Below are 14,145 nucleotides of genomic sequence, written 5' to 3' on the forward strand. Positions count from 1 at the left end.
TTTGCTTTATGTAAACACTGCTGTGAGAAAAACAAGCTTTTAGTTAAAAAAGAAAAACGATGAGGGAGAGAAGTGCAAGTTATGCCTTAAGCTATTTCCTTGTATGATAAACACCTGGATTGTCTTCAGAAAATGGCATGTCTTTCTGATTTTATAATTTCAGAGTGGTTATTGACTGAGCAGTAGGGGGCTTTTTTTCTTTATTCGGTGCCTTACTGAGTTCCTTGCAGCCTCCTGACTCTGTTAGGAAGCTAAAATTGCAGTTTTAGCTATCAGGCATAGAAATCATTAACAACATTTATTGACTTCTAAACACTCTTCTGTTATCTTGATGCTGTCAGATCACCTTTGTCCACTTTCTACAAAACATAATTGAAAACAATGAAATTTCTCAACTTTTGTGGACAGGTTACAGACTGGAGAAGATTTTTATCTGGGAAGACATCATTCAAGATGAAGCTATAAGAAGCTGCATGTGCTAGCGGTAAGTACAGCTTTAACAAAGAAATCGTGACAAAAAACCCCATGTGCCTTGTCTGCTGTTTTCCTTTGCACTAAACCAAGGGATGTTTTGCAGAGGTCAAATGAGAAAGTTGTAGTGGAAATGACACAGAAATCCATTCATGCTGACTTGAGTTTTCTAGGTTTCAGTATCTGTAGCTTCCTTGCATAGCTCAGTTCAGTTTTACAGTCACAATTAATGCTCTGATTTTGATTCTTTAGGTTTGATTTACGTATGAAGCTCCTCTGAAAGAATGGGATAGATAGCATTGCAACTGCTTCAGGTGAGGAAATGAGTGAGAATAATTAAATGCAGCTTTAAAGTAGTCCTGTGTATCTCCATGAGGAGTAATAATATCCTGTCAACTAAGAAATGAAGAAAGGGTAAAGAGAAGATGATAATTTAAATTAAAAAGCTAAGAAATCTTTTAATAGACCAGAAAGTAGGACACAAAGCTTAAAAGCTAAAAAGGAAGCGTAGTGTAAAAAGTAAACTCTTTTTTAATACATTAGCAAGTCAACATATTTCTCTTGTATTTCACTTTGTATTTGGAACTAAAGCTACACACAGATACATCTTGCTGGAAATATATGATTCTTTTTAATTAGAACCTTGCAAGTTTCTTTGCATATTAAGTACAACAGAGGAGTTAGTAAATTGATATATGAGAATGTTAGAAATAAGGTAAAAAGAAACCTAAATGATTATAGATGGTACATACTGACTTTGACAGTCGGGGTAATGTAAGTTCTCCCTTGTTTTGGAGTACATGTGAAAATTGGGAGTGGTGACAAAAATCTGCTTTCTAATGCTGTATAATAATATCAGTTGGAGCAAGCCTTTGGCCTTCTTGATATGGAATATATCTGTTCTGAGGATGACATGGCTGGAACTGTCTCCCACCCTCCCCCACCCCCCCCCCAATTATATGTTGATAAAGAAAATAAAATACTACCCCTGTTTGCTAAGTTTTGTTTCTTTTTGTCATTTTTGTGTGCTTTTGGTCTCATAGATTGTCCCTCCTCTGTAAATGTACCAGACAGTAACATCTTCTATGTAGAAGTCCTGTACCATAAGACACTGGGAGCTAAAAATGCTCATCAGATATATGTATTATTTGAACTGTATTATTTGTCTTGATCTGGAATCTGTCTTTATTATTATACTTTTCGAATGATGAATGTGTCATCAAAGGAAAATAATTCTCCCTGCCATCCATTGTGTTTTGTTCAATTTAAGCACGTTTTACCAAGTTCCTATCAGGTTGCGGTGCAGTGGCTTTGTGTAGATTAAGTACTAAAAGTTCTGTGAGAAGAATAAAAGAAAGGTTGAGAGGAGTGGTCAGGAAATAGCAGGGTGTTAGGAGATGGGTTTGGAGTGAGTTCAGAGTGAAGAGGCTGATCTGGATGCGTGGGAAACGGACACGTTGTTCTCAGACACAAGATGCGGAAGGCTGGTATCAATTCGTTGGGAGGAATGTGATGAAAAATGAGACTCTGATAACTGTTTGAAGGTTTGAAAGCAATCTTTGATGTATTGTGAAATACATGTCCAGTGATATTTTCTAAAACCAAGGGTGGCAATGCTGTCAGCTCCACTTCAGATGAGGTCTTGTAATTTTTTAATGTTGCTACTCTGTGAATAACAGAAAGTAACGCTTCTGCTAAGCAGTAGAAGTGTTAAGGCTGTGGGCTGCACGGGGAAGGTGCTTGAGCCGTGCTGTAAAGTGTCACCTGAGGCTGTAGTGTGGCACAGGAAGCCATCTCACAGCCACTGCTGCAGCCAGCCGTCAGGGGCCAGGACCGGTGCGGGACTTCACACAGAGCTGGTGGCGTTAGCACCGTAAATAACTCTGGGGCACCGTCCTGTGGCATGACCTCAAAAAGAATTGAAGTGGTCATCAGGCCATGCCCACAGTGGGTGTTCCCTCCAGTCCTCCTTGGGCGGTTTGCCATCAGCTTTGCTGAAGTGCCTGGGTTCTCCCTGTGATTTCTGAGGTAGTTGTCTCTGTCACTGAACGTGTGTGGAGCACGAAGGTAGCCATACACTCACAGGTATTGTGAACTCAAATTTACTGCCAGAACAGTGAATTCCAATCACTATGGGGCACCTGACATTTAAATAAAGAAAAAATGCCTCAGCTTTGATAATTCAACTTGCTGCATTCACATTCATCATTTTGGTTGTGCAAGGGGGGAAGGAAAACTTGCCCTAACATGAAGTGCCAAGCTCAGCTGGACATCAAACTGCAGCAGGTGTTCTCAAGGGATGAAGGACCTGCAATTTGCCGAAGCCTGCTTGGGAGGAGTAGAGAACTGTCTGCTTTTGAACAGCAAATTTGCAGCTACTTGCTGAAACTTTTGCCCAGTGACTGTAGTTGCTGTTGGCCTCTTTGAAACATACAGAAGCTTGCTTGCTGTACCGTGGTGTTTAGAAAATATTAATTTCGTTACACACAAAAATCCATAATGAAAGTCCCTAATGAAAGGTTGACCATTTTCTGCTACTGTTAATTTCTAAGCTTTTTTTTTTTTTTTGCAAATGTAATTGCTGCTATGATTACAGAATGCCAAATTGAATTTGGGGACATATGCAATATTCTTTTACCACTAGTCTAGTCAAATAATTTTAAATGAGACAAAGAGCTCATTGAACACCCAAATTGGTTTGTTTACTTCAGTAGCTCAACTGCATTAAAATCAAAGAGCTTTCATGGGCAGGGGGTAATCTGTGTCATTGCTGGACACCATTAATCACTCCCTCGACTGAGTGCAACACTTTTGAAAAGTGACTTATAGATGATTGAATAACTTTACTCTCTACATCATTAATGGCTCCCAGCAGGCTGCTAGTGTGCAATCACAAACATCTGTGCATTTGAAAGTTTCCACTTCCCCAAACAGAGACATATTTTACAAAGAAAAGAAGAAAGGGGAAGAAAGAGGAGAATTTGTTTTTTGCGTGACTGGTCTTTTGGAAAAAGGGCTAGTGGAAAATGTTCATGCTGTAATTCTTGTACTTTATGGGATCAACTGAGTTTACCTTGAGATCTTTATGCTCTTAATGGCATTAGAAGAATTTTTAGGTTTTAATTTGTTTTTGTTGTTTTTACTCCATAGGATCTTTCTGACATTTGATATCCAGTAGTGAAAGAAAGTGTATCCTGCTTGCCTAGTAACTCATGGATGTTTTTGTTTTAACTGTGTTTAAAGTAAGTGTAGCCACTTACCCCTAGACATTGCAGAATTTCATTACTTCTTCAAAGCTGATTTCTCTTTTGGAAACCAGCTTAACAGAACAGAGAGCAAAAATCCTTTCTCCAGGCACTCTGCTACTTCTAAAGTGGTCTTTTAGACAAGCATTTAATTATTCAGGGAAAGAGTGCTGGGCATTGGCTGTGTTTCCTCTCTACACAGTGTCACTGTGGTTCCTCACCACGACTGACCCAGGTGGGCCCTGCATAGGTGTTGTGACCATCACAGAATCACTGACTGAAGGTTGCTTGGGACTGGAACAGATCATCCAATCAACCACCCATGTTCAAACTGTGTTTGTTTTCATTTAACCTCTTCTAAGACATTTTGCAGACTATCTCAGCTTTTTACTTTTGAGGACTTCCAGTACTTTTCTACATATCCTGTAGAGTATTAATCCAAGACTAACATATTAAAAGCATAAGATTGATGGTGCTGTTTCACAGTTCACTTTTCACTGTTCTTGCAGTGAAAAGACCTCGCCTAAGAGGACTTGATAGGTAGGAAAAAAAAAAGGATGACCCAAAGGAAATAAGAAGAAGGAAGGATGCCTCCTTTATCGGTCAAAGATAATTGGTTCTGTACTGAAGACGTGTTTTAAGTTATCTATGGGTAAGAATATGACAGGATTAATCAGTTTCATGAAGCAGTGAAAATTTACTGTGTAATTGAAAGGTGAAAGGTTTGCATCTGTTAATCAGATTGGTACTGGGGTAAGATAAAGATAGCCTTGAGTTAGAAGTCTAACAATTAATAATGAAAAGGAAAGTGAGATGAATTGTGTGTGTTCCCTAACAGCTATGCAGAATGGGACTCCTAGGTAAGTGTCTGTTACCCCAGAGCATGTTATAAACAAAAGTTGATGTATAGTGGGAGAATAGGACACCTGAAGCTTCTGTTAAGAACCTCTTTGACAAAGCTAACTATGATTTTAGAAGACTGGGTATCTTTGCCTTTTCCAGCATTGCTACTACGAGTGAGAAATATTAGATGGGTCCAGAGTTCCCACTTTGCTATCAGGTGGGGAGGCAAATTTTTTGTGCTGTCTCAATTAACTTGTCCAGCTACTTAGATGCTGCACCCTGTAAGTTGCAACCTAGTGGGTCTTGTGTCCCTGAAAATTCTTCCTATCAGATTTTTTTATTTTTATGTGAGCGTCTAATCTGTTTAACTTCTGTGGCCTGTGGTTTAAATGTACTCATCACTGGTGTCCTGGACTGAGCACCCAAGGGGTGAGGTCCAATTCTGAGAAGAAGATATGACTTATGAACTTCCTGAATGTATTCTGGCTTGTCATCTGAATGGGTAATTCCTACTGACGGTAAGAAAATGGGAGGAAAAAAGCATGGCTGGCAGAGTGATTATATTGAGCAATTTTTTTGTCCGCTACACTCATGTATTTTCTTTGTACATGTGTTGCACTACCTGTTTCCTTTTTTTTTAGTTTCAGAAAATTACTTGATTATTAAAAGCAAATCCACAGTAAAATGGAACTATCCCATGGACAAATACTTCCCTGTAGAATTCCTTTAGCCAGAGGAATTAAGCAGCTACAGTAGTAGTGAAGTGGCAAGGATTGGTCACAAAACTTCTTTGCCAAAAGGGGTTTTGTTTGGCCTTATGTCTGGCCATACTGCTGGTCCTGATCTTGTTAAATGCTTTCCACTACCCAAATTATTTTATATATATATATTTGTAATATACAAGAGAGGGGCTTTGTGTGTCAAGAGCAGGAAAATGAGTTTTCATTCCAGCAAGGCAGAATCGATAAGAGGAGGATCATTAGCTACTGGCACTTGTCCTGGAACATAAACTGCAATTGCTGTTAAAAGAATGTGGCTGGAGATTAAACCTGAATCTAGCATGAGCATCCAATAGAACATCATGAGGAAAGTGCATAAATCATAATAACGTTTTAAAATCTTTTTCCTTTATAAATTAAAGGAAATGAAGAAATCTTACTTGTTCTGTGTGATTTTTTTCTTTCTTCCCTCCCACCTCCCCTAGTGCTTGTAGGTAGTGTTGGATTATTCAGCTGCAAATAGTTTGTTGTGAATTTATCCCTAATATTCAAACTTTCATTTATTCTTTTTTTGTTTTCATTGTTAGTGACTGACACTTGGTTACTTAACTGCTCTTTGTATTCTTGGCTGCAACTGTCAATGCTGGTGCCCAATTCTGCTGATGGATTTCGTGGTACAAAGCTGGGCTCCAATCACCAGTGTTTTCTGTAGGCAGTGGGCAAATGGTGATAGCCAGGATCCATGACGAGCTGAGGCTGAATCTGTGCAGGCACTGGAAGGCGCTGGCTGTGGATGCTACGGTCACTCTTCACTTGTGAGTTGGAGTTGCTGGTTTATGTCAGCTCTGAGCTTTTCCAGGGAAATTTTTTGTAGCAGCTTCTGAGCAGCCCTGCCCTCGAGGGGGTGGGGAGATCTCCCTGTGCCAGCCCCAGTGTTCTGGCTGTGCCTCCTGTGATGTCTCCATACAAGTGAGACACTGTGGCTTAGCTGCAGGAAGCTTCTGGGATTGTGGCAGAAATGGGAGACTGCAGTAAGTGAAATGTGCTCCACACGGTTCTACAAGTCCTCTAATTAGGAGCCTGTGTGTTTACAGACCATGATAACAGAAGCTAAAGAAAGCCAAGCAGCCTTTAAGAGATGTAATAAAAACAAACAGGCGTGTACATTCCTCTTCCTAGGTGCCTTCATCACGGCAATGGCTTGGAAGTGAGGCTGTAACTAATCCTCTAAAGTGTCAGCCTCTGTTATTTATAAATTTCTCATCTGATTGATGGAGTCCCACCCTCTCTCATACTTACAGCAAAGTTGATTTGGGTTTTATTCCCCTGTCTTCTAAGTCAGTAATAAAATGTACAATCATACGTTGTGCTCTTGACTAAGTTTCTTCTGCATCTATCTTTGTTGACATCATGCATTAATAACAAAATTTTTTCTCCTGTTTTTGTAGAGAATTGTCTAACTGAAAACTGAACTGTGTAGGAGCAGGGGGAAAAATAGCATGTGTGAGCAAAACCAAGCCTAGATATTTTAAAAAATTCCAAAACTTACTAGTAATTAACTAATTACTAATCAATCTGAGCTACATATAGGAGGTGGTCTTGTATTTTGTGACAACATGCTTATAGTGTTCTGAACCCTTTGTCTTTGCTTATTGTCTGGCTTAGGTGTGGCAGCAAAAGCTGTTTGCATTCTTGTGCTTGGCATGGAAGTGGCCAAGAGGTTGTAAACCAACAGGTTTTATGTATCACTGCTGAATTCCACACTAGAGTGTTACTTTTAAAGCAGTAGGTTTGTGTTGATATGTGAGTCAGCTTCTGGTAAAGCAAGGGCCTGGAAGAAATATATTTCCCCCCCCCACCCCCAGAAACAGTACTTGTAAAGGACTGATTGAGGAGTAAGGTACTAGTTAGGGCTTTTTAAAAGTAATAACAGTGGCTTTTTAATAAGATATGATCAACTCTGTAAGATACATTTGTGATATAGCTCTGAAGTGTATATGTTCCTAAATCATTAGTGACTATTTTATTCTTTTCATCCTCAGATGTGAAGCTTAAGTACAAACATCTGTATTTAATACTTAGCACTAAAAGTAAAGTGTATGTTTGGTCAATAAATTAAGGAATTATGAAAGGAATTTTGTATGGTATGAGTTCACATGTCATACAAAGCCAACATGACCAATTTTGTATGAAAAAAATTGATCTTTTTGTCTACCAGAGGAAAAAGAGTAACTTCTAATCGAAGCTACAGTGGGATAGCAATAAGAAATAAATTGGAAAGACTTATTTTACTATGGGTCAATTATGCCAACATTAAAAAAAATACAACTTCCCTAGGTGTATTAATATAGTACAACACTGGGGTTCTCACCAGTGTTCACTTTCACACTTAATTACACCAGTTTTTCCTGGAAACTAGTCAGTAATCACAGAATCAGAGACTGTCCTGAGCTGCAAGGGACCCACGGGCATCCTCGAGTCCAACTCCTAATAATAATGGCATCCAGGTTTTGAGGTTTTTTCTCTCTCTTTTTTTTTTTTTTTTTTTTTTTCCTTAATCACAAAGATTATTCAACAGGGAAGAGTAAAATTGTTCTGAAACTTTTTATGTCGTGGTAAGTGCAGGGAGGTCCTTCTTACACCGTGGATAAGTGTCCAGGGAAGTCTGGCCTGGCTGCAGTGTGAGCCAGTGATGCAGAGTGATCTGCACTTGTAATGCAAAGTGTTGTGCAGATTAGCCCAGAGTTGCAGCCACCATGGGTTGTGTAGCAAAGGAGCTGGGAGCCCTTTTCCAGTGGCAGCTGGAGTCCTGCCTCTTGGGCTTATGCATGGAGATGTCAGTGAGAGTTTCCTGGCACAGGAGTTTCTTTCTGCCAACACTTTAGGCACTTTTTGTTTTCAGTCATGTAAATAGTGTGTGAGCTACAGAACAAGATCAACTATGGTATAAAAATGGGAAAAGAGATTGATATTTTCTGCTTTGCTAAAGAACAGGTGGTGGAAATGACACACCTAGCTAGTGTGCTAGTCAGAATTGGGCTGTTATCATCTGGTTTGAATTAGAAACTGTGAATGATACTGGAAAAATAAGTGAATAGAAGAAAGTGGAGTCAAAGCTACCTACTTTCCTATATCTTAAGGTAAAAATTAAAAACTGACTTTTTTGTTTTATGCTTGCAAGCATAATTATAGCTTGACTAGTATCCTTATAGAAAACAGATTTTCAGCATTGGGTTACTTATTCTGGAAGATAGGCTTCCAGAATAAAAACAACATGCTCAGGCATTTTAAAAAGTTTATTTTTTTTTTAAGAATATGCAATAATGATTTCTTAGCTTCAAGGATTTAGGATAAAAATAGATAAATTAGTGAGTTGAAAAAGTCTTTTCTGTTCTGGCCAATGGGTTATTGTCTGCTCTATATATTTAGCTGTATACAAACAAAGATACAAAGATAAACCTTCCTCCTTTGCTCCCCCTAAAAATTTTTGAGGGGTGCCATTCTTTGTTTCTGAGTGAGCCAGAAAAAAGAGTATTGCTCAGCTTCAAGCCTTGGCTGTCATCTCTTTTAGCATTTGTGGAAATACTCCCCAGCTTCCAGGAACAGACCTGTGAAATCTGTGAGATGAAGGCTGTTTTTTAACAAATGTATTCCTGGCATTGGTTTGTGTACTTACTAAGTTACATTTTGACTATAAATTCTTATTTTGCAAAGTGCAGAACATAATTTGTTGCTAAACAAATTATAAGCTAATGTAGGCTCTTTTTTTTTTTTTTTTGCAACAAGTCACTTTTGATGCTCTTATTTATTTACTTTTATATCAAATACCATCTGTGTTCTTTATTATAATACTGTAGTTTTAGCAATTAGCACTACATTGCTAGTGCTGTACCACATATGTTAATAATTTCTTTCCTAGTTGGCATTGATCTTTTGTTCCATGCTGTTAGTTCTGAAATCTGGAACTCTGTTGCTTACCTCTAAATCACTGATCCTTGAGCCATGAAGTATGTTTCAGGTTGTTTTGATATTATGTAGATTAAGTTTAGAATATTTTAAACTCCACAGTGCTGTGTGTGTTGATTTATTTATTATTTAAATACAGCACAACTTACCTGAGGTAGTGCAGTTTTTTTCAAATGCAGAGGAATTTGCAGTGTCTCCTGCACTGTCTGGTAGTGACTGCTCCTTGGATAATTAGTGTGGATTCGTTCACTGTAATCTTTATGCAAGAAACTTCTGGATGGATTGGTGTGTTCTATAGTCAGACCTCTGCAGGAGTCAAAACTCTGCAGGAAATTATCTGATTTCCTCATTCCCACTTCGGTAACACTGAAGATGATGGCTAGCTAAGGGCACTTCCAGAACATGGAAATACCATTTCCGTATTGTTTGACTCAGCTGCGTTGAATGCATCCTGGTATTAAACAACAAAACCGAACAGCTTTGTATGATCAGAAGCACAGAGGTATGACTTCTTTCTTGGTGTCCTCTCATGCCTCTTGTTATCATGTTCTGAATGTGCCCACACAACACTTAAAGGCAGGAGGAAGCTTGTTCTGTTTATGGTTCAAGCTGGCTGGCAGGGAGCCAGCTCCCATCTGAAGGCTGTGCAAACTTTTCAGTTCATTGCAGTGTCAGACTTAAGTTAACACAATTCTGCTGTGTCTACAAGTCTTATTTTTTTTCCCCTGGGTTTGTTGGGCAGCTTGGAGCTCCTGAGGTATGACCTTTTCTTCAATACATGACATAACTGTACTCTTTATCACGTATGCCTTTTTTTCCTTTGGCAGGCGATGAATTGAGATTCTGCTTAGAAACTTTAAGGCTCTTCACTTTTTCTACTCTACCTACATGCCCAAACCCATTTGCTGTTTGGAACTTTTAACAACAACAGTTCATGGTTTTGGCTTTTTTTTGTGTTCAGTAGCTCTGTTACTGCAACACTTGAAAAATGGGGTATGGAAAAAAAAAAAGTAAAGAATTTGCAATTTAGAAAATTTGTAGCTAGCTTTGAAATTGGAAAATCTAACCCAGAGGTTTTATATTTGTGTCATGACTGTTTAATTCTCATTCCACCTTGCAAGCTGGGCACGCAGAAAACAACGAAGGTGCCTGTGGGAAGTTATGTATGTGACTTGCTAATCACAGTGGAGTAAAGGGGTAGTACTGCCCACAAACTTTGGTTGGAAACCTCAACTCCATTGTTCTCTCCTCTATAACCCTCGGTGTTACTAAAGTGAGAATCTGCCTGTAGATGGCTTCTCCCTCCTCCCGCCTCTCCAGCTATAAACAGGTGTGTAATGAACGTGCAGGACTGAAGATGAGAGGTGTTGGAAAAGGACAGAGCTTCAAAAACAGTCTGGGGAGTGAAACTGTGAACTCAAGCAGCTTCCAGCACTGGCTGATGAGCTCATGCATGTAGTGCAACCAAGTCCAAGCATCAAGTGACAGACCAGTGGTGGCTGAGAAACAGGGAGTGGAAGCAAGAATTTGAAGTACCTGTTGTTAGCTTGAGCTCTGCAAGAGCCATCTTTCAAATATGATTTTCTGCTCTACATGAAAATTTTGGGTCTGTGGACTGGCTGCAGTCTTTTCATATTTGTCAGGAAAGACCACTAGTTGCAAGAACTGAGTCGATGGCAGGCCACCTAATTCCTTTGACCCTTTAACTGGAATAGCAAAAGAAGCCAAAGTCACATTTTGCTTACTTTTTTATTGCCTCTCTTTAAAGCAGTCGTGATATTCTTGAGACTACAAACAGAATTCATTTTCATCATCAGCACTAACTTTATGCTGGTTTCAGAAGCTTGGAAGTGATCTTTATCTGAAACTGGAGGCTGATCCTTTTCAAAAAAGGAGTGATGAAGTCGCAAGGGTACAGGCATTAATCAGATCTGCTTGCTGTCAAGCAGGTTCTGTGTTCCCTGGATAATCGGAAACCTTGGCCACTGCTTTGTCTCTCTGCAAGGCTAGCTATGCTTTTACAACTAGAGAAGAGAGAAACTACTTTTTTCTGTTCTCAAGGTAGTCTAGATAGCTCTGGTGCTTTCTACACATCTGTTAGCTGGGGCTGAAAGTCAGTCATTAATTAGCAATGTTCTCTGTAGCAAGGAAATATTATCCCAGCTGTAAGATTAAAGTATGACCTGCTCCTTTTTAGCACCAGATCTATATTTCAATATTTGTAGTAATTTGTTTGAAGGGCTTGGCCTGGACACCCATTAAAATGCATTTTTTTTTCAACACTTGCTCCAAAACCTTATTACAGTTTCTTTTTTAAAATGTGCAAGGCTGTGATTTACAGCCCCTGCTCTCCAACTCGGTTGGCACTGTCAAGACCTACGGCTGCTTCAGCTCGTGGGTGGGTTGGCAGGTGTGATAGCAGTGCCTGGACTGTGTCTTTTGATTCCACAACAGTTTCTTGACAATCAAAGGTGGTGTTGACCATGCATTTCATTATAAAAAGGTTTTTTTTTGTGTGTGTGTGTGTGTGTGTGTGTGTGTTGGTTCAATTTTAACACTTTTAACTTTGGATTCTGAAAAGTGTTTTGTTGTTGTTACTTATTTTAAGGAAATCTGCTTGAGATGAGAGGGTGTTAAGTAGCCACTCTTTTAATTGATTGCCTATTTTTAGTTTCTCTTCTGTTGTTGTGGTTGAAGGAATAGAGTTGATATGTGTGCAACATCAGCCTTTTGCTTGTCTTTGGTTCCTCTGTGCATAAGAACTCAGGGGAGTTGCAGATTTAGTGATTTGTTCTCCCTGGTTGAAAGGTCTAATGTTAAGCATGAGAGTTATACATATAACCTCTGCCTGCTCTCCACATCAAGGAAGAAGATAAGCTATGGATTTTGGTTCTTTGGCTTCAACTGGGGCTGGATTAGAGAACATGGAAATCGAAGATAACCGTGTTCTTCACTATTGTTTTTCTCTCACTTGTCTTTGTGATTGTTTCTAACAATCTTTGTGATTGTTTCTGTGTGTGGAAGTCCCAAGACCAAGTCTTCAGTGATCTTGACTTTGCAGCTGTTGCATGGCTGAAGTTTAAAAGTTTTTGATTCAAACTCCTTTAAAAATTCTTGTGGGTGGAGGAGGTATTAATCATATCTTTCAGAATTTGGTATTTGGTTTTGTAGCTTACTTGTAATGAGCGTTGCCATCTCTTGCAGAATTTAGTATGCCTCTTCTATTGTAGATTATGGAATGCATTTTATGGCTGGGGAGGAGGAAGCTGCAGGGGAGTACATTAAATTTTTTCTGCCACCAAGTCAGAGGAGCTCATTTCCCAGACACAAGGCTCTATTACCATTCTTCATCTCCTGTTTTTTATAATTGCGCGGCTACCACCTCAGTTTGATTTGGAAGACTTCACCCGAAATTGGCAGTTACAGGAGGGAAGCTCCTTCCTGTCTGTCTGCTGAGGGCTTGTCCTCACATGTACCTCTGGCATACTGTGTGCCAGGTTTGATGCAGATTGGAAAGGGCCTTGCTACTGTGAACTGGATGTGCTCTGTCTGTCTGGGGCATTTCAAATTTCTATTCAAAGTCACCCGGTCGCTGGCAGATGTTGATCAAAAAACAATCTGAATTCTTTTTCAAGACATGTAGCTTACATTCATGCAGCCTTTAGTCTCCTCTCTAAACCTTACAAAAAGCTTAAAAATGTGGGAATTTCCTTAGATGATGATGATATTATTAATTATTACTATTATTATTAGTTTTTTTGTAGTGTGTTGTACTAAATTTTAAGCACTGCAAAGAGTAAAGGACAAGATAGATGTGACAGAAAATGAATGGGATATGATCAGACAAAGTATATGCTGTTGATGACTGTGACTGCTAAATGAAAACAAAGGAAAATACGAGAAGAAGAGTAGGTAAATAAGGATTGTTTTATAGAACACTGACAGGAACCTAACTTATCAGAATGGAAAATCATACATAACTTTAGAGAATCTTTCAAGGAGGTTTTTGGAGTATCTGCAGGATGAACATAAATAGGTATTCTGTGCCAGAGGAATGTTTTCTGGTGCCAGGTAATATTTTTGTTGTCCTGACTGTTTTTTTTTTTTTTTTAATCCTTCTAATCTAAATGAGATTTTAAAAAGCCACAAAACCCTCTTGACCACATTGTTTTCAATAAGTTTTTTTTCTAGTTCTGTCTATTGACATCCCTTTGTTATTGTGGTTCTGAAACTCTGATGTTATCTAGTCATGTCATTGAACTAAACGATATATTGAGGCTTGCTGTAAGATTTAGAATTAAAGGAGACATTTACCAGAGGCCAATTTTCCAGTGTTACAGGTGATTCTTATACTTGTGAAACTGTTATTTTCTTCACTTCTCTGTGTCTCTCTTTGCTCCCATAAAGTGTATATATCCCACCTTTATTATATCTTTTTTTTCTTTCTTTTTAATCCAGCATGTCTGCTCTGCACATCAGGAGAAAGGCATCATGTGTTTGTTAAAAAGTGTGTGATATAGATCATTATCAGTGATGAAACCTGTCATTCAGACCACCCTTCCATGAGTTATTGGAGGATATTATAAGAAATTAATTTGCTGCTCTGTGAATCAGCTTTGGGATAGACCAGAACACAGCCGCTGAATTTCAGGACTGTTCGCTAAGGGGACACAGGGGTGGAGGTTGGAAGTCACTATAGAGTCATAAGTGGTAGAGTTAGAAGGAACCTTTGAAGATCATCTAGTCCAATCCCACTGCTGTGGACAGGAGCATCTTCCACTAGACCAGGTTGCTCAAACCCATCCAGCCTGATCTTGATAATTTCCAGTCATGGAGCACCCAGAACTTCTCTGGGCAGCCTGTTCCAGTGTTTCACTGTCCTCATGATGACAAATTTGCTC

The 14,145-nt window shown here is 39.1% G+C and overlaps 1 protein-coding gene across 9 annotated transcripts in view; it reads left to right on the top strand.

The window, feature by feature from the left end:
• SEMA5A (semaphorin 5A) overlaps window positions 1–14,145 on the top strand; it is a 320,230-nt gene that overhangs the window by 18,029 nt on the left and 288,056 nt on the right. For 5 of the 9 annotated variants that reach the window (XM_059854946.1, XM_059854910.1, XM_059854986.1 and 2 more), the window contains exon 2: window positions 409–484. The exons of 3 other annotated variants lie outside the window; for them this stretch is intronic. The gene's annotated coding sequence lies outside the window, so the exon portion shown is untranslated. Of the gene's footprint in view, window positions 1–408; window positions 485–723; window positions 786–14,145 lie in introns of all 9 variants that reach the window. One more of the 9 variants, XM_059854936.1, reaches the window with a different exon arrangement.

The sequence above is a fragment of the Haemorhous mexicanus genome, chromosome 1, assembly GCF_027477595.1.
Source record: "Haemorhous mexicanus isolate bHaeMex1 chromosome 1, bHaeMex1.pri, whole genome shotgun sequence".
Classification (NCBI taxonomy): Eukaryota; Metazoa; Chordata; class Aves; order Passeriformes; family Fringillidae; genus Haemorhous; species Haemorhous mexicanus.